Here is a 23,360-nt window from a genome sequence, read left to right on the forward strand (position 1 = left end):
GGTCCTAAGCAATTTAATGAAACCCTGTCTCAAAAAAAGGGGGAGTGGGGGTGGCTGGGGATGTGGCTCAGTGGTTAGACCCCCCTGGTTAAATCCTGGATATATACATACAGACATAAACAAATAAATCCTCTCCAAGGGTAAACGGATGATGAAGGGAGCTGCTAGAAAACGGAAGGGCTCTTTCCAGTGAACGGTGTGTGCTTCCAGGTCCAGCCACTAGGGGGCAGACGTGCGGAGCCGGTAACGCTGAAACGTTTTCAGTAATGGAGAAGCTGGAGGCCGAATTGGGCAGCTCGCCAGTGAAAAAGCCAGAAAAGGGACAGGAAACAAGGGCAGGGCAGAGCTGGTAGGCGGAACTAGGGTGTGGACAGACCAGACGCACACTGCTGAGGTGGCAGCAGGCTACTGAAAACTGGGTGGCAGGGTGAGAAGGGCTCAGCTGAACCCCAGCCCCGACATTGCCGCTGACAAGGGTGTCCGAGGTGTGGCTGCTGCAAAAAAAGAACCTCTAAGCCAGCCCGCTGAACCTTCTGCTCAGAGAGAGGGGAGCCAGTCTAACGAGGAAGAACAGTTTTCCGAGGGAACCTCCCAGGAAAGTTGGAGAGGATCCAGAAACAAGTACAGACAGAAAATGGGGGTGGCCTGCAGAAAGGCAAGGGATGACTTTTCGGGGGAGTGGTGAAGAAATTCTCAGTCAGTAAATTGACGATTGAAATTTTACCAGTCTCCTTCTTCCTGGTTCTTAAACCTCTGATCCCAGTTTAAAATGCAGTGGCAAAAAAAAAAAAAAAAAAAAAAAAAAGAATACTTGGAATACCTGTCAGTCCGTGGTATGAATGAGTGATTGATTAAACAAATCTTGATTGAGCCCGTGCTTTGTGAAGATAGACCCTACATTTTAGCTCTATGTGGTCCATCTGAACCAGCAATAAACAAGTCAACAAGTATATAAATAAAAAATCGGTCGCAGATAATGAGAAGACAAAGGAGAAAATAGATCAGGTAAGGAAAAAGAGAAAGTCTGGGCAGATGAAACGCTTAGGCAAAGTCTCTTTAGCCAGGACTAAAAGCTGAAGAGTTTGCAATGCAAAGATATGTGGGCAAACCTTGCAGACAGAGGGAAAGCACTGTGAGGGTGCAGAGCTTTATTTTAGACTACTTAGTCCCTGAAATAAGGGGTTAGATTTTATTCTATCCACAGTGAAAAGCCATTACATTTTAAACAGAACGGTGGTCTGAATTCCTGTGTGTGAGCGCGCCTGAGCACTTGTGTGCATCCTGGGAGTATAGCTCAAGGGTAGGGCACTTGCCTCAAAAGCAAGAGATGATGGTGCTGTGGACTAGGAAAGAAGCAGGGAGATGGTGAGAAGTGGAAGGATTTTGACTATATTTCTATAAGTGGATGAGCAGCCCAGCACAGTGGCACAGGCTTGTAATCCCGGCAGCTCAGGAAACTGAGGCAGGAGGATCTTGAGTTCAAAGTCAGCCTCAGCAACTTAGCAAGGGCCCAGTGGGACCCTGTCTCTAAATTAAAAATACAAAAAAAAAGGAGGGGGGCTGAGGATGTGGCTCAGTGGTTGAATGCCCCTGGGTTCAATCCCTGGTACCAAAAAAAAAAATTTTTTTTTAAATAATAATAAGTGGATGAATGAGCATGGATGGCTGCTAAATGCTTCTCTTGAACAACTTCAGGAATGGTAGCCCTGTTCAATGAAATGAAGAAAACTGCAGAACCAGGATGGTGGTGCTGACAAGGGCCAGAGGTTCAAGAGTTCTATTTCGGACTTGTTAAATCACAGCTCCTAATAGAAACTGGGGAAGTGGTAGAGTGCTTGCCTGGCATGCATGAGGCCCTGTGTTCAATCCCAGTACTGAAAAAAAAAAAAAAAAAAATTCCGAGTAGACTAATAGGTATTCAAGGGAGATGTCAGGTAAGCAGCTCAGGAAAAAGGTAGAGGTAGGACTGTGAATGCTATCAGCATATGGGTAATATTTCAAGCCTGTTACCTGAATGGGATCATCTAGGGACGGAATACAGACAAGTTTAAAAAGGGAAAGAGAGAGAGAGAGAGAGACAGAGAGATCCCAGCCCAGCAAGAGCTCTTGGGCACAGGATCTAGAAAGAGAGGCAGCAGGATAGGGCCAGGAAAGGAGCTGGGAAAAAGAATTTGAGAGAAGCATAGTCTGTCATAGAAATAGATTTTAAAATATTTCAAGCTAAGAGGGTGTGGTCCACCATGTTGAATGCTGTTGAGTAAGATGAGAAAGAGAAATGATGACGACCAGGACAAGGGCAGTTCAAGCAAAGGGAGGAAGTTAAAAACCCACTGAATTTGAAAATGTAGGTTCTAATAAAAAGGAAAGGTTTAACCTGGACATGATGACGAAAGCCTGTAATCCCTGTGATTCGGGTGGCTGAGAATCTCAAGTTCAAGGCCAGCCTCAGCATCTAGTCCCTGCCTCAAAATAAAAAGTAAAAAAGGCTGGAGATGTAGCTCCACTAGGTTCCAATCCTGGTAATAAATAAATACATAAATAAATAAATAACTCTAGTGAGAACAGGTCTTATAGGAGAAAAGAATATCCAGAGATGTCAGATAAAAGTCCATCAGGGAGCACTGAAGACAATCGCAAATAGAAGAGTTTCCCAACCTCTTCTGGCTCACTATCAGAATCATCTAAAGAACTTTTAAACTAATTAAGTTTCCTAGTTTCATCCCAGATCTATTGAATAAGTAAGAGAGGAAATTGGAATCTGTACTGGAATCCTCAGGTAATGCTGATCTACCTGAAATTAGTGTAGACAGTGAGCTGGGCAGGAATATTTCCACCAAAGCAGTATAAATACCTCCCCCTGGTTGGAGGTGAAAAGGTTAACATGTAGAATTTTCAATTTTTTTGTTGGGGGGGGGGGCGACTTTGGGGTTTAAACCAAAGGGACTCTATCATTGAACTATACCCCTATCCTTTTTATATTTTGAGACAGGGTCTTGCTAAATTGCTGAAGTTTGTTTCAACCTTGGAATTCTCCTGCCTCAGCCTCCAGAGTCTCTGGAATTACAGGCATGAACCACTGCACTCATCTAAAATTTTCAAATTTTAAGTTTATCTCCCCTAAAATTTCCCTTCATTCTTTAGAGCTTGATATCATTTGTCTGCTGGTGGGCACTAAAAGAACACAAAATGAATATTTACAGAAAAACTCAAGAAACAGGTAACCACTTCGTTAGAAATCTTGCTGGTTTTTCTTGGATATGTACGCCTGTAACTGTGATGTTACACTGCATGTGTAGAAATAGAGGTATTCTTTTCTGATATGGAAATTGTTTTCTGTTTTAATGTGGAGTTAGTCACTTTATGTAATTTTGATGGTGTTTTGTATATTTCACATAGATTTTCAGATTCTTTGCCATCAAAACAGGTCTGAGGATAGCTGAAAGGAGTGTGGAAAGCTTCACGATGTGCTATTCCTCCCCGGCCCCCTGCTCTCTCTCTCCTTGCTCAGGTAAGCAGCTTCCTCAAGGGAGGCCTAAAAGTCAAATCCCTCTCCCCCTGGAGTTCAGTTTGCTGGAAGAAAGGTCCCAGAATGGGAGAAATTTGATATGTCTGGAAGAAGTAGGAAAAACACCAGTTAAAATAGGAGGGTCTCTCTAAAAGACCATTTTATTAACATTCTTCCTGGATACATCCCTTTACAGGGATGTATTATGTTTATTATCTCATTTGATCTTTATATCAATATATCAATCCTGGGAGAAAACTATGCCTTTATCAACTTCCTCTCGTTAAAAACAAAACCAAAGGGCTGGGGATGTGGCTCAAGCGGTAGCGCGCTCGCCTGGCATGCGTGCGGCCCTGGTTCGATCCTCAGCACCACATACAAAGATGTTGTGTCCGCGGAAAACTAAAAAATAAATATTTAAAAAAAATTCAGAAACAGATAAGTGGCTGGCAAAGGTTAAGTATGGTGGGAAGAGGTGGGGCAGGAGGTGCAGGATATGGCAGGCAATACAAAGGATATTCACTGTAATGGAACTGTTCAGCCTCTAGACCAATGGTGGACACACTGACTGCCCCATGTGATTAAAGTGCATATTCTAAACACACACACACACACAAACACACATGGGTACAAGTAAAACTGGGGAAATCTAAATAATGGATATCAATATTTTGGCTATGAAATTGTACTATAGATTTGCAAAATATTACCACTGGGGAAAACTAGATAAATGATACATTGGATTTCTCTATATAATTTCTTACAAATATATATTAATCCACAATCTTAATAAAAACTTATCTTAATAAAATATCTTAATAAAAACTTCCACTGGAAAAAAATGAGTGAGTCAGGTTGAGTCTCTGGCACTTGGTTTTTGCCTGTGCATTATATACCATCCCAATTGTAATGGAATAAGATATGATCTTGTTCTTGCAATCCCTAGGTTGACTCATACAACTTTGGGTGAGTGAGTTACAAATGGGGTATGTGTATGCATGAGGTCCTGGGGTTCATCCCCAATACCACAAAGAGAGAGAGAGAGAGAGGAGGGAGGGAGGGGAGGGAAGGAGTTACATGTGTTATATATAAATTTTACCCTAGAAGATATAATTAAAGGCTAGGGAGATGGGTTCCCCAGAATAAACTCCCTCAATAGTCCCTACTTGAAAGCCAAGAGAACCTAAACTCTACACTGATTCTTGCAACACTTTTATATTTTTGAGCCAATTATTCTGACACATACACCCTGACTTTTCTCCAACTCTTTTGGGCTGAGTTCAGAAGAGATATGGAAATAGAATCAACTAGTGCAAAACATTAAAGAACTGAGAAATTGTGACTCCAAAGCTGATCTTATGCTACAGCAGCCACCAAACCCCTGGTCCTACCTAACAGGTTAAAGTGGGAAAAGAATTTCTCCTTGGGGGGATATGCAAACAATGTATTGGCCTTAGTATGTTTCAGGGGCTTTCATGAGTATCATCAAATTTATTTTATTTTTATTTTTTTTAAAGAGAGAGTGAGAGAGGAGAGAGAGAGAGAGAGAATTTTCTTTTTTTATATATATATATATTTATTTTTTAGTTCTCGGCGGACACAACATCTTTGTTGGTATGTGGTGCTGAGGATCGAACCCGGGTCGCACGCATGCCAGGCGAGCGCGCTACCGCTTGAGCCATATCCCCAGCCCGAGTATCATCAAATTTAATCTAAAAAGTTGGTATTGTTATCTCCATCTTATACCTGAGGACACTGAGGCTTAGAGAGGTAAAGTCACAAAGTAGGACCTTGGGCAGAGCCAGCCTTAAAGCTATATTTGTCTGAGTTCTAAACTTGAGCTCTTTTACCAGGAGAGCTGAGTGCTTCTTTTTAGTAATTGTTGAGCCAGTACCTCCTGTGATGTCTAGTCTCCTGTTGCACTAATACTTGCTTGTACCTTAATGATGGCTCTAAGAATGCTATATTACCTGGCAGTGGCCTGAAGCCAGATTTTGGGTCAGAAAAGTCCTGAATTTGAATCCTGGCTCTGCGAACTTAGGGTCTGTGGGCAAGACTCACAACATTGGTAAGTCTCAATATCAGTTTCTGTAAAGGGGGAATAATGATGAAATCACTGGAGTTGTTGGGAAGACTATGTGTAAATGTAAATGAGGAAGCTCAGTGCCTGACACATTGGTAATGCTCCATAAATTATAGCTATTAAATTATATTAGCATGAGCCCAAGCGGTGATGCTCCATCTTGGCTACACATTGGAATCACCTAGGGAACTCTGAGAGCACTGAGGCCTGGGTCCCACCCCAGAGATTCTGGTTTAAAAAGTCTATTGTGATTCTCAAGATTTGATCATGTGCTTCAGAATCACTTGGAGGTCTTATTAGAACTTAGCTCATTGGACCCAAATCCAGACTCTGTATCTGGAATCTGAAATCTTCCAAAAAAATCTCCAAGCTTTCCTACTTCCTTCATGAAAATTATATTTTTAATCAAATGCTTTTTATGTACTGGGTGTTACACTGACAGCTTTACAAATGGTATATCACATTTAGTACTCACAACAATTCTAGTTGTTGTTATTGGTACCAGGGATTAAACCCAGGGCTGCTTTACCATTGAGTTACATCCCCAGCCCATTTTGTTTTAATTTTTTTTTTAATTTTTAATTTTAGATGTTGATGGATCTTTATTTTGTTCATTTATTTATATGAGGTGCTGAGGATCAAACCATTGTCTCACACGCGGTAGGTGGGTACTCTACTACTGAGCCACAACCCCAGTCTCCCCATTCTTTAATGTGTTTTTTTTGGAGGGTACCAGGGATTAAACTCAGAGGCACTCAGCCACTGAGCCACAACCCCAGACCTATTTTGTATTTGATTTAGAGACAGAGTCTTACTGTGTTGCTTAGCACTTCGCTTTTGCTGAGGCTGGCTTTAAACTCAGGATCCTCCCGCCTCAGCCTCCCAAGCCACTGGGATGATGGGCATATGCCACCACACCTGGCCCCTCTTTAATTTTTATTTTGAGCTAGGGTCTTGCTAAGTTGCTGAGGCTGGCCTCAAACTTGTTATCCTCCTGCCTCAGCCTCCAGAGTCACTAGGATCACAGGTGTATACCACTGCATCTGGCTCTTCCAAATTCTTTTTTTGGTACTAGTGATTGAACCCAGGGCACTTAACCACTGAGCCACATCCCCAGTTCTTTCTACTTTTAATTTTGAGACAAGATCTCACTAAATTGCTGAGGCTGGCCTCAAACTGGCTATCCTTCTGCCTTAGCCTCCCAAGCCATATACTACCATGTCCATCTCTTCCAGATTCTTTACACATTGCTAGGCAAAAAAAAAAAAAAAAAAAAAAAAAATCACTCTAGGGAGAGTTCCCATTCAGGGAGTCCCACCCAATGCCTACCTATCTTACTCCAGTTATATACTCTGTAGAGCATCTGTCTATATTCTGTATAATAAAGTGCCAGGGTTTATTCTATTATCCCTCTCTGGAATAAGTTGGACCTTTGTATCCTTGAATTCCACATCTGTGGATTCAATCAGCAATGGATTGAAAATATTCAGAAAAAAATTTCAGAAAGTTTCAAAACTTGAATGTGCTACACTCAGAGCACTATGCTGAATCCATGTGAATTAAGAGACATGTAAAAGCTAAGCACAGTGGCTCACAACTATAATGCCTATGACTCAGGGGACTGAGGTAGGAGTATCACTTGAGCTCATAGATTCAAAATTAGCCTGGGCAACATAGCAAGACCTTATTTATTTTATTTTTTTTTAATATTTATTTATTTATTTATTTATTCTTAGTTCTCGGCGGACACAACATCTTTGTTGGTATGTGGTGCTGAGGATCGAACCCTGGCCGCACGCATGCCAGGCGAGCGCGCTACCACTTGAGCCACATCCCCAGCCCAGCAAGACCTTATTTAAAAAAATAAAAATAAAGAGAGAAGTGCAGGCACATCTGCCGAAGCCTCCATCATTTCACAGATCTTAGTCTCTCTCCAGCAGTTTTTGAGCATTGTTTGCCTCCTTTGTACACCATGTAAATAGACCTATTTGGTTGCATCTGTGCTCAGTGTATAAAACCTTTTTCTGTCTATTCCCTAAACATACAGAATAATGACTATTTACACAGAATTTGCATTTTTAAAAATATTTTTTAGTTGTAGTTGGACACAATACAATATCTTTATTTTATTTATTTATTTTTATGTCATGCTAAGGATCGAACCCAGGGCCTCACACATGCTAGGCAAGCGCTCTACCTCTGAGCTACAAACCCAGCCCAGAATTTGCATTTTATTAGGTATTAAGCGGACTAGAGGTGATTTAAAGTATATGGGCTGGCTGTGGTGATGCATGCCAATAATCCCAGGGGCTCAGGAGGTTGAGGCAGGAAGACTGCGAATCCAAAGCCAGCCTCAGCAAAAGCAAGATGCCAAGCAACTCGGCGAGACTCTGTCACTAAAAATACAAAATAGAGCTGGAGATGTGCCTTAGTGGTCAAGTACTCCTGAGTTCAATACCCAGTACCCTAAATAAATAAAGAAATAAATAAAATATATGGGAAGTGCATAGGATATATGCAAATATTATCTCATTTAAAATAAGGGACTAGGACTGGGGTTGTAGCTCAGTGGTAAAGCCCTTGCCTAGCATGAGTGAGGCACTCGGTTAAAATCTCAGCACCACATATAAATAAGTAAAATAAAGGTCCACCAACAACTAAAAAAATACTTAAAATAAATAAATAAATACAATAAAACAAAGGACTATGGGCTGGAGTTTTGGCTCAGTGGTAGAACACTTGTCTAGCATGTGTGAGGCACTGGGTTTGATTCTCAGCACTGCATATAAATAAATGAATAAAATAAAGGTTCACAACATCTAAAAAAAACTTAAAAATAATAATAAAAATAAAATAGGGGACTAAGCCATGCCTGTAATCCCAGCAATGATGGAGGTTGAAGCAGGAGGATCACAAAACTCAGCCTCAGCAATTTATCGAGGTCCTAAGCAATTTTGCAAGAAAATAAAAAGGGCTTGAGATATGGGTCAGTGGTTAAGCACCCCTGGGTTCAATCCTTGGTACCAAATAAATAAATAAAATAAGGAACTTGAACATTCATAGGATTTTAATATGGGGGTCTCCCAAAACCAGTCCCTCTGCTGATATCCAGGTAAAACCATATTTGCAATTTAAAAGATATTAATAAGAATTGTGGGCCTGGTGTGGTGGTTTACACCTGTAATCCCAGCAACTCAGAGGCAAGGCAGGAGGATTCCAAGTTCTAGGCCAGTTTCAGCAATTTAGACAGATGCCAGCTCAACATAAAATAAAATGGACTGGGGATAGCTCAGTGGTATAATGCCTCTGAGTTCAATCAGTGTCCAACATCTATCTCTCTCTCAAACACGCACACACACACACACACACACACACACATTTACATACTCACACACACAGAGGAATGTGGAAAAGTAATAATCACGAAGACTTGAACTGCTCTCAGGTGTACTATCTAAAATTAAAATTAGGGCTGGGGATGTGGCTCAAGCGGTAGCGCGCTCGCCTGGCATGCGTGCGGCCCTGGTTCGATCCTCAGCACCACATACAAAACAAAGATGTTGTGTCCGCTGAAAACTAAAAGGAGGAGATGAAAAAATTCTTAGAATCAAATGATAACACAGACACAACATACCGGAATCTATGGGACACGATGAAAGCAGTTTTAAGAGGGAAATTCATTTCTTGGAGTTCTTACCTCAAAAAAAAGAAAAAACCAACAAATAAATGAACTCACGCAACACCTCAAAAACCTAGAAAAGGAAGAGCAAAACAACAGCAAATGTAGTAGAAGACAAGAAATAATTAAAATTAGAGCAGAAATCAACGAAATTGAAACAAAAGAAACCATTGAAAAAATTGATAAAACTAAAAGTTGGTTCTTTGAAAAAATAAATAAGATAGACAAGCCCTTAGCCATGCTAACGAAAAGAAGAAGAGAGAGAACTCAAATTACTAACATACGGGATGAAAAAGCCAATATCACAACAGACACTACAGAAATACAGAAGATAATTAGAAAGTATTTTGAAACCCTATATTCCAATAAAATAGAAGATAATGAAGATATCGATAAATTTCTTAAGGCATATGATTTGCCCAGATTGAGACAGGAAGACACACACAATTTAAACAGACCAATAACAAAACAAGAAATAGAAGAAGCCATCAAAAGACTACCAACCAAGAAAAGCCCTGGACCGGATGGGTATACAGCGGAGTTCTACAAAACCTTCAAAGAAGAATTAATACCAATACTTTTCAAGCTATTTCAAGAAATAGAAAAAGAAGGAGCTCTTCCAAATTCATTCTATGAGGGCAACATCACTTTGATCCCAAAACCAGACAAAGATACTTCAAAGAAAGAAAACTACAGACCAATATCTCTAATGAACTTGGATGCAAAAATTCTCAATAAAATTCTGGCGAATCGAATACAAAAACATATCAGAAAACTTGTGCACCATGATCAAGTAGGATTCATTCCTGGGATGCAAGGATGGTTCAATATACAGAAATCAATAAATGCTATTCACCACATCAATAGACTTAAAGACAAGAACCACATGATCATCTCGATGGATGCAGAAAAAGCATTTGACAAAGTACAGCATCCCTTTATGTTCAAAACACTAGAAAAACTAGGGATAACAGGAACTTACCTCAACATTGTAAAAGCTATATATGCTAAACCTCAGGCTAGCATCATCCTAAACGGAGAAAAACTGAAGGCATTTCCTCTAAAATCTGGAACAAGACAGGGATGCCCTCTATCACCACTTCTATTCAATTTAGTTCTCGAAGTACTAGCCAGAGCAATTAGACAGACAAAAGAAATTAAAGGCATAAAAATAGGAAAAGAAGAAATTAAACTATCGCTATTTGCGGATGACATGATAATATACTTAACAGACCCAAAAGAGTCTACAAAGAAGCTGCTAGAGTTAATAAATGAATTCAGCAAAGTGGCAGGTTAGAAAATCGACACGCATAAATCAAAGGCATTCCTGTATATCAGCAACAAAACCTCTGAAATGGAAATAAGGAAAACCACTCCATTCACAATATCCTCAAAGAAAATAAGATACTTGGGAATCAACCTAACAAAAGAGGTGAAAGATTTATACAATGAAAACTACAGAACCCTAAAGAGAGAGATAGAAGAAGATCTCAGAAGATGGAAAAATGTACCCTGTTCATGGATAGGCAGAACTAACATCATCAAAATGGCGATATTACCCAAAGTTCTCTACAGGTTTAATGCGATGCCAATCAAAATCCCAACGGCATTTCTTGTAGAAATAGACAAAGCAATCATGAAATTCATATGGAAAAACAAAAGACCCAGAATAGCAAAAGCAATTCTAAGCAGGAAGTGTGAATCTGGAGGTATAGCGATACCAGAGGTCAAACTGTACTACAAAGCAATAGTAACAAAAACAGCATGGTACTGGTACCAAAACAGGCAGGTGGACCAATGGTACAGAATAGAAGACACAGAGACTAATCCACAAAGTTACAACTATCTTATATTTGATAAAGGGGCTAAAAGCATGCAATGGAGGAAGGATAGCATCTTCAACAAATGGTGCTGGGAAAATTGGAAATCCATATGCAACAAAATGAAATTGAATCCCTTTCTCTCGCCATCCACAAAAATTAACTCCAAATGGATCAGGGAGCTAGATATCAAATCAGAGACACTGCGTCTGATAGAAGAAAAAGTTGGCTACGATCTACATATTGTGGGGTCGGGCTCCAAATTCCTTAATAGGACACCCATAGCCCAAGAGTTAACAACAAGAATAAACAAATGGGACTTACTTAAACTAAAAAGTTTTTTCTCAGCAAGAGAAACAATAAAAGAGGTAAATAGAGAGCCTACATCCTGGGAACAAATTTTTACCCCCCACACCTCCAATAGAGCCCTAATATCCAGAATGTACAAAGAACTCAAAAAATTAAACAATAAGATAACAATTAACCCAATTAACAAATGGGCCAAGGACCTGAACAGACACTTCTCAGAGGAGGACATACAATCAATCAACAAGTACATGAAAAAATGCTCACCATCTCTAGCAATCAGAGAAATGCAAATCAAAACCACCCTAAGATACCATCTCACTCCAGTAAGATTGGCAGCCATTATGAAGTCAAACAACAATAAGTGTTGGCGGGGATGTGGGGAAAAGGGTACACTTGTACACTGCTGGTGGGGCTGCAAAATGGTGAGGCCAATTTGGAAAGCAGTATGGAGATTCCTGGGAAAGCTGGGAATGGATCCACCATTTGACCCAGCTATCGCACTTCTCGGACTATTCCCTGAGGACCTTAAAAGAGCGCACTATAGGGATATGGCTGCATCAATTATTATAGCGGCACAATTCACAATAGCTAGACTGTGGAACCAACCTAGATGCCCCTCAATAGATGAATGGATTAAAAAATGTGGCATCTATACACAATGGAGTATTATGCAGCACTAAGAAATGACAAAATCATAGAATTTGCAGGGAAATGGATGGCATTAGAGCAGATTATGCTAAGCGAAGCTAGCCAAGCCCTAAAAAACAAATGCCAAATGTCTGCTTTGGTATAAAGAGAACAACTAAGAACAGAACAGGAAGGAAGAGCATGAGGAAAAGACTACAGTAAACAAAGACGAATGGGGGGAGAGAAACGGAGAGAGAAGGGAAAGCACATGGAAATAGTAGGAGACCTTCAATGATACATAGAATTATAAGAGGTTATGAGGGGCAAGGGGGAGGGAAAAAAAAGGGAGAGAATTGAACAACAGCAGGGGAGGTAGAGAGGGAAGATGGGAGGGGAGGGGAGGGGAGGGGGGATAGTAGGGGATAGGAAAGGTAGCAGAATGCAACAGTCACTAATATGGCATTATGTAAAAATGTGAATATGTAACAGATGTGATTCTGCAATCTGTATTTGGGGTGAAAATGGGAGTTCAAAACACAATTTGAGTCAAATGTATTAAAGATGATATATCATGAGCTATGTAATGCTTTAAATAATCAATAAAAAAAATAGCAAAAAAAAAATTTTAAAAATAAATAAATAAATAAATAAAATTAAAATTAAAATTCTGAGGATATAAAAGAACCAAAGTGTTCTTTCTGTTCTGTCACTCAACAATCAAGACAGGAAACTTCTGTGACTTCTGGTCACCGAGAAGCTTGTGAGAATTTCTCCTCAACAAAAACCAATCAGTACTTTCTGCACACACACACACACACACACACACACACACACACACAAAAAGCATCTGACAAAATTCAGCTTCCATTCATGCTCAAAACACTAAAAAATCTAGAAATAGTAGGAACATATTTCAACACTGTAAAAGCTATATATACTAAACCCAAGGTCAACATCATTGTAAGTAGAGTAAAATTGAAAGCATTTCCTCTAAAAACCAGAAAAAGACAGGTATGCCCTCTTTCACCATTCCTATTTTATGTAGTCCTTGAAACCCTAACCAAAGCAATTAGACAAAACAAAGAAATTAAAAGAATTTGAGTAGGAAAAGAAGAGTTCAAACTATTCCTATTTGCTACAATATGATTCTATATATGGAAGACCCAAAAAACTCCACCAGAAATCTCCTAGAACTCATAAATGAATTCAGAAAAATAGCAGGATATAAAATTAACACCCATAAATCAATTGTACTCCTATATACCAATGATAAACCAGCTGAAAGAGAAATCAGGAAAACTATCCCATTCACAATAGTCTCAAAAAACACAAACAAACACATACCAAAATATTTGGGAACCAATCTAACAAAAGAGGTAAAAGACCTCTACAAAGAAAACTGCAGAACACTAAAGAAAGAAATTGAAGAAGACCTTAAAAGATGGAAATGATGGCATTTGCCAGTAAATGGATGGAACTGGAGAATATTATGCTAAGTGAAGTAAGCCTATTCCAAAAAACCAAAGGCAGAATGTTCTCCCTGAAACGTGGATGCTAACTCATAACAAGGGAGGGGAAGACTAGAAGTTCACTGGACAAAGGAAAATGAAGGGAAGAAAGGGAGGATGAGACTAGAAAAGACAGTAGAATGAATCAGACATATCTTTCCTATCCTTACATATGAATACACTACCAACGAACTCCAGATCATATACAACCACAATAATGGGATCCTAATTGGAACAAGTTATACTTATTCTATGTATGTATAATATGTCAAAATATACTCTACTGTTGTGTATATCTAGAAAGAATAAATAAATAGATAGATAAATAGGTTCTGCTCAGGACACCAGCTAGAAGTCCTCTAATTGACTTCAGTTCCAACTCTTACCTACCTGGAGATGACTTCAGGTACCAGAGGTTAGGAGCAGTCCCACAGGACTGCCCCCACTTTTGATAGTAACCACAAGTTTCAGGTTGTTTTACCTGAGCTCTTGACCCACTCCCTCCTCCAGTCGGACTAATTTGCTAGAGCTATTTTCAGACATCAGAAAAACACTTTTTCCTCCTCACTACTAAGAATTGAACTCAACAGTGCTCTATCGCTGAGCTACATTCCCAGCCTTTTAAAAAATTTTTATTTTGTGATAGTCTCATTAATTTGCTATGGTTCTGGGCTGGGGATGTGGCTCAAGCTGTAGCACGCTCACCTGGCATGCGTGCGGCCCAAGTTCGATCCTCAGCACCACATACAAACAAAGATGTTGTGTCTGCCGAAAACTAAAAAAGAAATATTAAAAAATTCTCTCTCTGGGCTGGGGATGTGGCTCAAGCGGTAGCACGCTCACCTGGCATGCGTGCGGCCCGGGTTCGATCCTCAGCACCACATACCAACAAAGATGTTGTGTCCGCCGAGAACTAAAAAATAAATATTAAAAAAAAAATTCTCTCTCTAAAAAAAAATTCTTTAAAAATAATAATAATAATTTGCTCTGGTTCTCCTTGAACTTGTGATCCTCCTGCCTTAGTTTCCTGGGTAGCTGGTATTATACGCAGGCATAAGCCAGCCTGCCCGGTGGGAAATAACTTATTTTCTTTTACAGGTTTGTTGTAAAGGATACAGGTGAACAGGCATTTTTATCAGGAGCATAGAGCTTCTCTGCCCTCCCAGGGTGGTCACTCTCCTGGAACCTCCAGATCTGTGTTCATTTATCTAGACGCTCTCTGAACCCTAACCTTTTGGGGTTTCAGGGAAGCCTCATTACATAGGCATGATTGACCATTGGTCATTGGTCGGCTCAATCTTCAAACTCTCTCCCTTCCCAGACATTGGGGGAAGGGGCTTAAACTCCCAGCCCGCTAATGCTGCCTTGGTCTTCCGGAAACCAGCCCCCATCCTGAAGCTACCTAGAGACTGCCACCCAGCAGTCAATCCATTAACATACAAAAAGACATTTATTACTTTGGAGATTCCAAAGATTTTAGGAGCTCTTCTTTTTTTTCCCCCCTCTCTCCTGGAAATTGGGATGAAAAGCAAATGTATATTTCATAATATCAGAAGAGAAAGAGGGCTCAGCAAGAAGTCACCACACTGTACCCCAGACACGATCATTCTTTGCTCAGTTTCCTTGTTATCTCACAGGCAGTTTAGGGTTCAGAGATGTGGTTGACCCTGTCAGAGCAGTGTCTTAGTAGCTTACTGGAGGAGAATACAAAATGGATTTAAGATGGCAACCCTGGGGTCTGGGAGGCCAGTTTAGAGGCCTTTGGAGGAGTTGAGTAAAGCAATGGGAAGAGCCTGCCACCAAGCAAGAGAAAGTAAAGATACAGAGGGGTTGCAGGCGTGAGATTTTAAGGAACAAAAATATCTGCAAGGGGAGATAAGCAAGGAGAAGGTTGAGCATGATGCAGAATTCTACTTACTGTGGCTCAGAAGGGAATTTAGAAATGTTGAGAGCCAAGAAAGATGAGTGGTTTTACAGGCAAAGAATAGAATGATTTTAGTTTGAGACACATGGATTCTTTTTCCTCTATTTGTAGAGGCATTAAAAACTTAACTCTTATTAACCAAATATGATAGGTGTTGTGATAAAGGTTTTATCTTTTTTTTTTTTTTTTTTTGTACCAGGGATTTAACTCAGGGACACTTAACCATGAGCCTCATCCCCAGGCCGTTTTTTTTTTTTTTTTCCTTTCTTCCTTCTTTTTTAAAATTGTTTTATTTTGACACAGGATCTTGGTAAGTGACTTAAGGCCTCACTACGTTGTTGAGGCTGGCCTCAAATTTGCAATCCTCCTGTCTCAGCCTCTGGAGTCACTGGGATTACAGGCATGAGCCACCATGCCCATCATGTTAAAGGTTTTAGAAAACTTATTTCTCAATTCTTTGAGGGAAGGGACTCCTATTTTCACATGAGACAAAGAATCAAAATTGCTTAAGGATTCATGCCTAACCTCTGAACCAGAGGATTTTAGCACTGAGAAGCAGAAATGTTGAAAGTCATCCACGAATGAAGTGTAGTTGGAGACAAGATGAGAGAAGGCAGAGTGAGATGGCAATTGGGGAGGTATGTCCTGCGCATGAGCAAGCTATGCCATTTACCATTTACGTAGACTGACATGCTGGTATCTTCCCACAATGTCAGAAAGTTTTGAATATCAATAAACTTACTAAGCTCCATCAGTGTCATCTGCTTTCCTTTGCTGAATACTCCTGGTCTCACTTGGTAATTGTGACCATGGCAGTCGCAAATTCTTTTTTCCATTTGGATCTTTTTTTTTTTTTTTTAAAGAGAGAGTGAGAGAGGAGAGAGAGAGAGAGAGAGAGAGAGAGAGAGAGAGAGAGAGAGAGAGAGAGAATTTTTTAAATATTTATTTATTTTTATTTTTTAGTTCTCGGCGGACACAACATCTTTGTTGGTATGTGGTGCTGAGGATCGAACCCGGGCCGCACGCATGCCAGGCGAGCGCGCTACCGCTTGAGCCACATCCCCAGCCCCTCCATTTGGATCTTAATTATTAATGTCTATAACACTTAAATCCACTTCACACAGTGATACATAGGTTAGACAAAGGCTGAGAAAGGGTTAAGGAGGTCACAGGATTTAAAGAGCTCTACAGAATGAAGAGCATGGAAGCAGAGAGTTAATACAAATGCCAAGAGTCACTGCAGGTGGTCAGATAAAGGGTAACAACCCAACTCCTGCCTGGTGCAGGCTGTAATCCTGGGGATTTGGAAGACTGCAGATTCAAAGCCTGCCTGGACAATTTAGCAAGACCCTGTCTCAAATTAAGAAATAAAAAGGGGGGCTGGGGATGTGGCTCAAGCGGTAGCACGCTCGCCTGGGATGCGTGCGGCCCGGGTTCGATCCTCAGCACCACATACCAACAAAGATGTTGTGTCCGCCGAGAACTATAAAAAATAAATATTAAAAAAAAAATTCTCTCTCTCTCTCTCTCTCTCTCTCTCTCTCTCTCTCTCTCTCTCCCCTCTCTCACTCTCTCTTAAAAAAAAAAAAAAAAAAAAAGAAATAAAAAGGGCTGAGGATATAGCTCAGTGGGTGTAGATTCCCCGGGTTCAATGTCCAGTACCACCAAAAAAAGAAAAAAAAAATTCTTAGAATTCAATCCTCAGTACCAAACAACCAACCAACAGCCCAACCTCTCAGTTGTTAAGGCAAAAGGGTCCTAAATAGCAGAGTTCCAAGTGGGCAGAGCCACAGCAAGGGGATCATGCTAAGCTGCATGACCAGGGACAGAGTCAGAAGTTGGTTGCCTGGCACTGTGGTGAAGTGTTCACCAAGCAGTCCATGATAAGGTCAATCAGTGTTGCTATGCCACAGCAACATAGGTGCTCCTCCTTTTATATTTCAAGTGAGGAGGTTGCATCATTCATTGGTCTGGTATTTCTGATAAAATCTCATGCCTACTTTCTCTGGTATGGCACTGATAAGTCCAGGTGACTATGTGCCATTGACAATTTATTAAGTTCACGGGTGGTAATTTTTTATTAGCTCGAGTAAGTTATCCATCAGTGTGTGCCTCGTGTTTGTGCTGAGCAGCTGGTGGTTGCTCTCCATCAGTTGTGTGTCCAACATCTGTTGGTTATCTACTCGAACAGACAAAGCGCCACGGTCATTCTACCTTAGCACTTGTATTCAAAATGGAGTAGCTCAGGCAAGCTAGATCTCTATAGAAAATGAATAACTCAGTGCAGGGCACAGTCTGCTCTCTACAAGAGAAACTGCCAGGGCCACTGAGAAAGCCCAGAGAAGTGGGAGGAGGACCAGGACAGCCTGTTCCCTTAAAACCCAAGCAGAAGGAAGAAAGGCACATGAAGTACCATGGAGTAAGGAACAAAGCAGCAGCTGGGCCATTTAGCAGCCTCTCATTGGTGACCTTTGCCAGCTAAGTGTCAGCCGTGTGTGGGGATCTAAGAGTTGAAGGTTGCTAGGTTGAACAAGGGATCAGAAAGGAAGAAAGGGAAGATAACAATTTTTTAAATTTTGAGGTGGTAGCTTTGAAGAGCAGAAATGAGCAAGGAACATAGCTAGAAGAGAGTTCAATAAAGGGTTGCTTGATGAGACTGAGAGTTTGAAAACATAATTTTAAAAATATATATATATAGTTAATAATTTAAACATCTGTAATTATGACATCTTTCAAACACTGAGAAGCATAGAGAATGATGTAGTGAATATCAGTGCATCTGGGTATCTTTGTCATTTTAATATTTTTTATATATATAATGTTTTTATTTAAAGCCTATCATACTTAAGTTTTCAAATGGGGAAGACTATTACCTGCCTTCCTGGGGTCTATTGAGATAAAGATAAGAATTTTTTTTCTCATTGAGTGAAGTGGCCTTAGGCCTTTTGAGATGGTACCTGTAAGACCTCCTCCCTGGGACAAGTCTGCTTAGTCAGTGTGGGGAGAACTTGACTTCTGTGTGGCCAAGTTGGATAATACTTACATTCAAAAACAAGATTAACCAGTACATTTTTCTTTCTGGGCATGATTCCTGTCAAGTTTTTAGAGTCAGAGTCATATTAGCCTCATAAAATAAGTAACATTGTAAAAAAAAAAAAAATCTCCATTTTTCTTAAAAAAAAAAAAAAACAGTTTATGGGGCTGTGGATGAAACTCAGTGGTAGAACATGTGCTTAGCATGCATGAGGTCCTGGGTTCAATCTCCAACACTAGAAAAAAATTGATTTCTCTATTATGGGGATTGAATGGTTTTTGAAATTTAAAAGTTTTCTAATAATTCTTTGGGCCAAATGGCCATTTTTACCAAAGCAGAAATTTCTTCTTTGAAGCTAGACATGGTGGTACTACTTACTATAATCCCAACTGAGGCAAGAGGATCCTAAGTTCAAGGCCAGTCTGGGAAATTTAAGGAGACCCTGTATTAAAATAAAAAGGGCTGAGCAGGGAAGTAGAGCACACCTAGGTTCAACCCCCAATTTCTACCCCCACAAAAAAATCTACACGGAGTTTACCGATTTTTTTTTTTTTTTTGGTACTGGATTGAACCCAGGGGCATTTTACCACTGAGCTATATGGCCAGCAGCCCTTTTTATTTTTTATTTTGAGACAGGATCTCATTAAGTTGCCTGGGCTGGCTTTGAACTTTCGATCTTCCTGCTTCAATGTCTTGAACCACTGGGATTACATACCTGGGCCACCAAGCCAGGTTTAAAAATGTTTTAAGTAAAATTACGATCTTTAAATCTCATTTACTAGAAATAAACACTTTAATAGTTTTACATATATTCTCCCAGTCTTTCATTTTTTTTACATTGGATTGTACACATTGCTTTTTTTGGTTTTGGGTACCTAGAATTAAACCCAGGGGCACTTAATCTCTGAGCTACATCCCCAGCCATTTTTATATTTTATTTGGAGACAGGATCTCACTAAGTTGCTTAGGACCTCACTAAATTGCTAAGGCTTGCCTCGGACTTGCAATCTTCCTGCCTCAGAATACCTAGTTACAGAGATTACAGGTGTGCACTTCTGCACGCTAAATTTTTTATTCTGAAAGCCATCTGTGATAAGGGTTGGGATGTAGCTCAGTGGTAGAGTGCTTACCTAACATGCACAAGGCCCTGGGTTTTTTTTGTTGTTGTTGTTGTTGTTTTGTTTTGTTTTGTTTTTTAATAATGTGTTTTCTTTTTTTTTTAAATATTTTTAGTTGTAGATGGACACAATACTTTTATATTGTTCATTTAGTTTTTTATGCAGTGCTGAGATTGAACCCAGTGCCTCGAGTGTGCTGGGCAAGAGCTCTATCACTGAGCTACAACACCAGCCCTGGGGGTTCTTTTAAAAAAAATTTTGTTGTTGTTGTTGTTATTGTTTTAAATTTTATCTTTTTAGCCGGGTGCGGTGGTACAAGCCTGTAATCCCAGCGGCTCTGGAGGCTGAGGCAGGAGAACCACGCGTTCAAAGCCAGCCTCAACAAAAAGCGAGGCACCAAACAACTCAGTTAAACTCTGTCTTTAAATAAAATACAAAATATAGGGGGGGGGGGGGGCTGGGGTTATGACTCAGTGGTAAACCACTTGCCTAGCATGCATGAGGCTCTAGGTTCAATCCCTGGCACCACATCAAATAAAATAAAGGTATTGTGTCCATGTACATCTAAAAGAAAAATTAAAGATATACAGGACAACAGAGTGCAGTTTGACATATTATACTTACATAGAATATAACTTATTCTAATTAGGATCCCATTCTTGTAATCGTACATGAAATAGTGTTTCACTGGTCGTGTATTCATATATGAACTAGGAATGTTATGTCCGATTCATTCTACTTTCTTTTCCCTTCTCTTAATTCCCCTTTGTCTAATCCAATTAACTTTTTTTTAAATACTTTTTTTTTAAGGAGAGAGTGGGGGAGAGAGAGAGAGAGAGAGAGAGAATTTTTAAATATTTTCTAGTTCTCGGCGGACACAACATCTTTGTTTGTATGTGGTGCTGAGGATCGAACCTGGGCCGCACGCATGCCAGGCGAGCGCCCTACCGCTTGAGCCACATCCCCAGCCCCCAATTAACTTCTATTATTCCTTTTCCCCACCTGCTTTACCCTGGGGGTTCTATAACCAGTCCTGAAGAAAAAAAAAAAAGTGTGGTGAAAAATATTTTTTTAACATTCATATTTAAACATTTATTTAGCAAATATATCTAAATTATTATAGCTAGGTTAAATAATAGCCACAAAACAATCATGAGTTGTTTTTGGTTGTTTTTTGTTGTTTGTTTGTTTTGATACCAGAGACTGAACCCAGGGGTGCTTAACCACTGAGCCATATCCCCAGCCCTTTTTCAGGGTCTAAGTTGCTTAAGTCCTCATTAGGTTGCTAAGGCTGGCTTTGAATTTGTGTTCCTCCTGCCTCAGCCTCCTAAACCACTAGGATTACAGGCATGTGCCATAGGTGCTGGGCCCGGGCTTTGATCCTAACCACATAAAAAATAAAATAAAATAAATTTTTTTTTGGTCTAAGAATGCCATTTGTAGAAATAACATCTTGAGATATTAACTATCTTTGTATCTTTCCCCTACAGGATTAAATAAGTTGAATGTCACGGCTGTATTTGGAGAGAATGTGTTTCCCTACTTTCTACCGGTAAGATCTTCTCACATGTAAACTCTACCATAAATTTTTCTCTTCTGTAATTCCTTAAATTCTTTCAGTATTATGAAAGTCACATATTAACTTTTCAAATATACTCTTATGATTCCTTTTCATCTTTCACTCTGCCAGATTTACAAACAGGTTTGGTGACTCTGTGATTTGGCTCATCCAGGCAGTAGGAAACATGTTTACAAGGGAAGAGATACCACACCACACACCGGGCAATACCTACCTGTGAGCCATTTGGCAGGGCTGGAGGATAGAGAGGGAAAGAAGGAAAGGGGATGGCTGAGAGACTGGGAAGAAAGGGAGGTCAAGGCCAGGAGGTGTCAGCAAGGTCAAGTTCAAGGTTGAGTTGAAATTAGGAGGAAAAACAACTACAAATCATGATTGGAGCTGGGGCTGTCGCTCAGTGGTAGAGCACTTGCCTTGAAAGTGTGAGGCACTGGGTTTGATCTTCAGCACCACATAAAAATATAGAAAGAAATTGTGTCCATATACAACTAAAAAAATATATGTTTAAAAAAAAATAAAAGAATCATGATTGTACTGTGGTTGTGGCTCAGTGGCTCAGTGCTTGCATAGCATGTGTGAAGAAGCACTGGGTTTAATTCCCAGCACCATATATAAATAAGTAAAATAAAGGTCCATTGACAAGTTAAAAAAAAAAAGAATCATGATTAAGAAAATGGGGCTGGGGATGTGGCTCAAGCGGTAGCTCGCTCGCCTGGCATGCGTGCGGCCCGGGTTCGATCCTCAGCACCACATACCAACAAAGATGTTGTGTCTGCCGAGAACTAAAAAATAAATATTAAAAATTCTCTCTCTCTCCCCCCCCCCACTCTCTCTTTAAAAAAAAAAATGCATTTGATTTTTCGATTGTTTGCTTGTTTTTGTTTTTTGCAGCATTAGGGACTGAGTTCCCTTAAAACCAAACAGAAGGAAGAAAGGCACATGAAGTACTTTTCATGCTAGGCAAAGACTCTACCACATCACCAGCTCAAAAGAGTGCACTTGGGAACCCAAACTGGTTCTGTGAACTGTGGAATATAGAACAAGTCACTCAATGTCTATGGGCCTCAGATTTTTCATCTGTAAAGTAAAAATAATACTAGGGTTGTTGTAAGGAATAAATTATATTCTCTATCTGTAAATCAATTAACATGATATCTAGTACACAATAAGTATTCAATAAAAAACATTATCTTCATATAATTTTCCTTAGAAAGCTTGTAAGATTTCAGATGTAGAATTATGATTAAGTAATGTTTATTACCCTTAATTATTTCCTACCCTGTTTCTTAGGAAAACTTCCACATTATTATAGCACTTTCCTATTATAGGATGTATTCAGCATTTTATGTTTAAGACAGGGTCTTGTTAAATTGCTCAGGTTGCCCAGGAACTCCTGGGTTCAAAGGATCCTGTCTCAACCTTCAGAGTAGCTGGAACTACAGGCATGTCACTGCATCCAGTTTCACCATTGTATTTTAATTATTTGTTTTCATTCATGCAGCACTGAAATCTAGGGTGGGGCTTTATTCTTGTTTATGTTCTCAGGGCACCAGACATTTTGCAGGTTAATTTGGATTTGGAAATCATTCACATGGAGGCAGATCACTAATGTAAATGAGAAGGAGGTGGTCATCACAGGTTTAGGAAGTTAAACACTTTGCTGTTTATTTAGTAAACAGTCTACAGATTTAGTTTCTGTTCTTATTAATCGTGCATTTCTAAGTGTCACTGAAACATATTTTCAGAATATCCTCATCTGCTGAGTTCAGTATTTGGCTTCTTGATGGCTGCCTATTTATAAAATTGATAATAAACACAATGATAGTTTATTAAAAATTTAAAAAGAACAAACCTAACAGTCGTTCTCTGCTGCTGTATTGTTTACACACAGACAGAGGCAGCTGCCCTCTAAGAAGTCTGCACTTCCTGTTTTGGTAAGGAATAATAGAAAAGGCAACCAGTTTCCAAACGGGCTTTGCTGCTTACTAGCTATGTGAACTTTTTAAATTTTCGTATATATTTTATTTGATTCAATATATCCAAGGTATTATTTCAACATGTAATCAGTATAAGCTTTAGAAATCCAGAGTATATTTTATTTACATTTGTTGCACAACTTAGTTCCGGTGCCTGTGGTTCTGAGTCTCAATTTCCTTATTTGTGAAATGAAGATAGAG

The 23,360-nt window shown here is 39.7% G+C and overlaps 1 long non-coding RNA gene across 1 annotated transcript; it reads left to right on the top strand.

Moving 5' to 3' along the window:
• Positions 1–347: 347 nt before the first annotated feature.
• Positions 348–22,618, top strand: LOC308633142. The gene is made up of 5 exons (XR_014018715.1): positions 348–1,005; positions 3,142–3,217; positions 3,397–3,508; positions 21,098–21,159; positions 22,075–22,618. It is a non-coding gene; the product is annotated as an uncharacterized lncRNA (long non-coding RNA).
• Positions 22,619–23,360: the final 742 nt, after the last annotated feature.

This window comes from Spermophilus citellus (assembly GCF_964194105.1).
Source record: "Spermophilus citellus genome assembly, chromosome: 14".
NCBI lineage: Eukaryota > Metazoa > Chordata > Mammalia > Rodentia > Sciuridae > Spermophilus > Spermophilus citellus.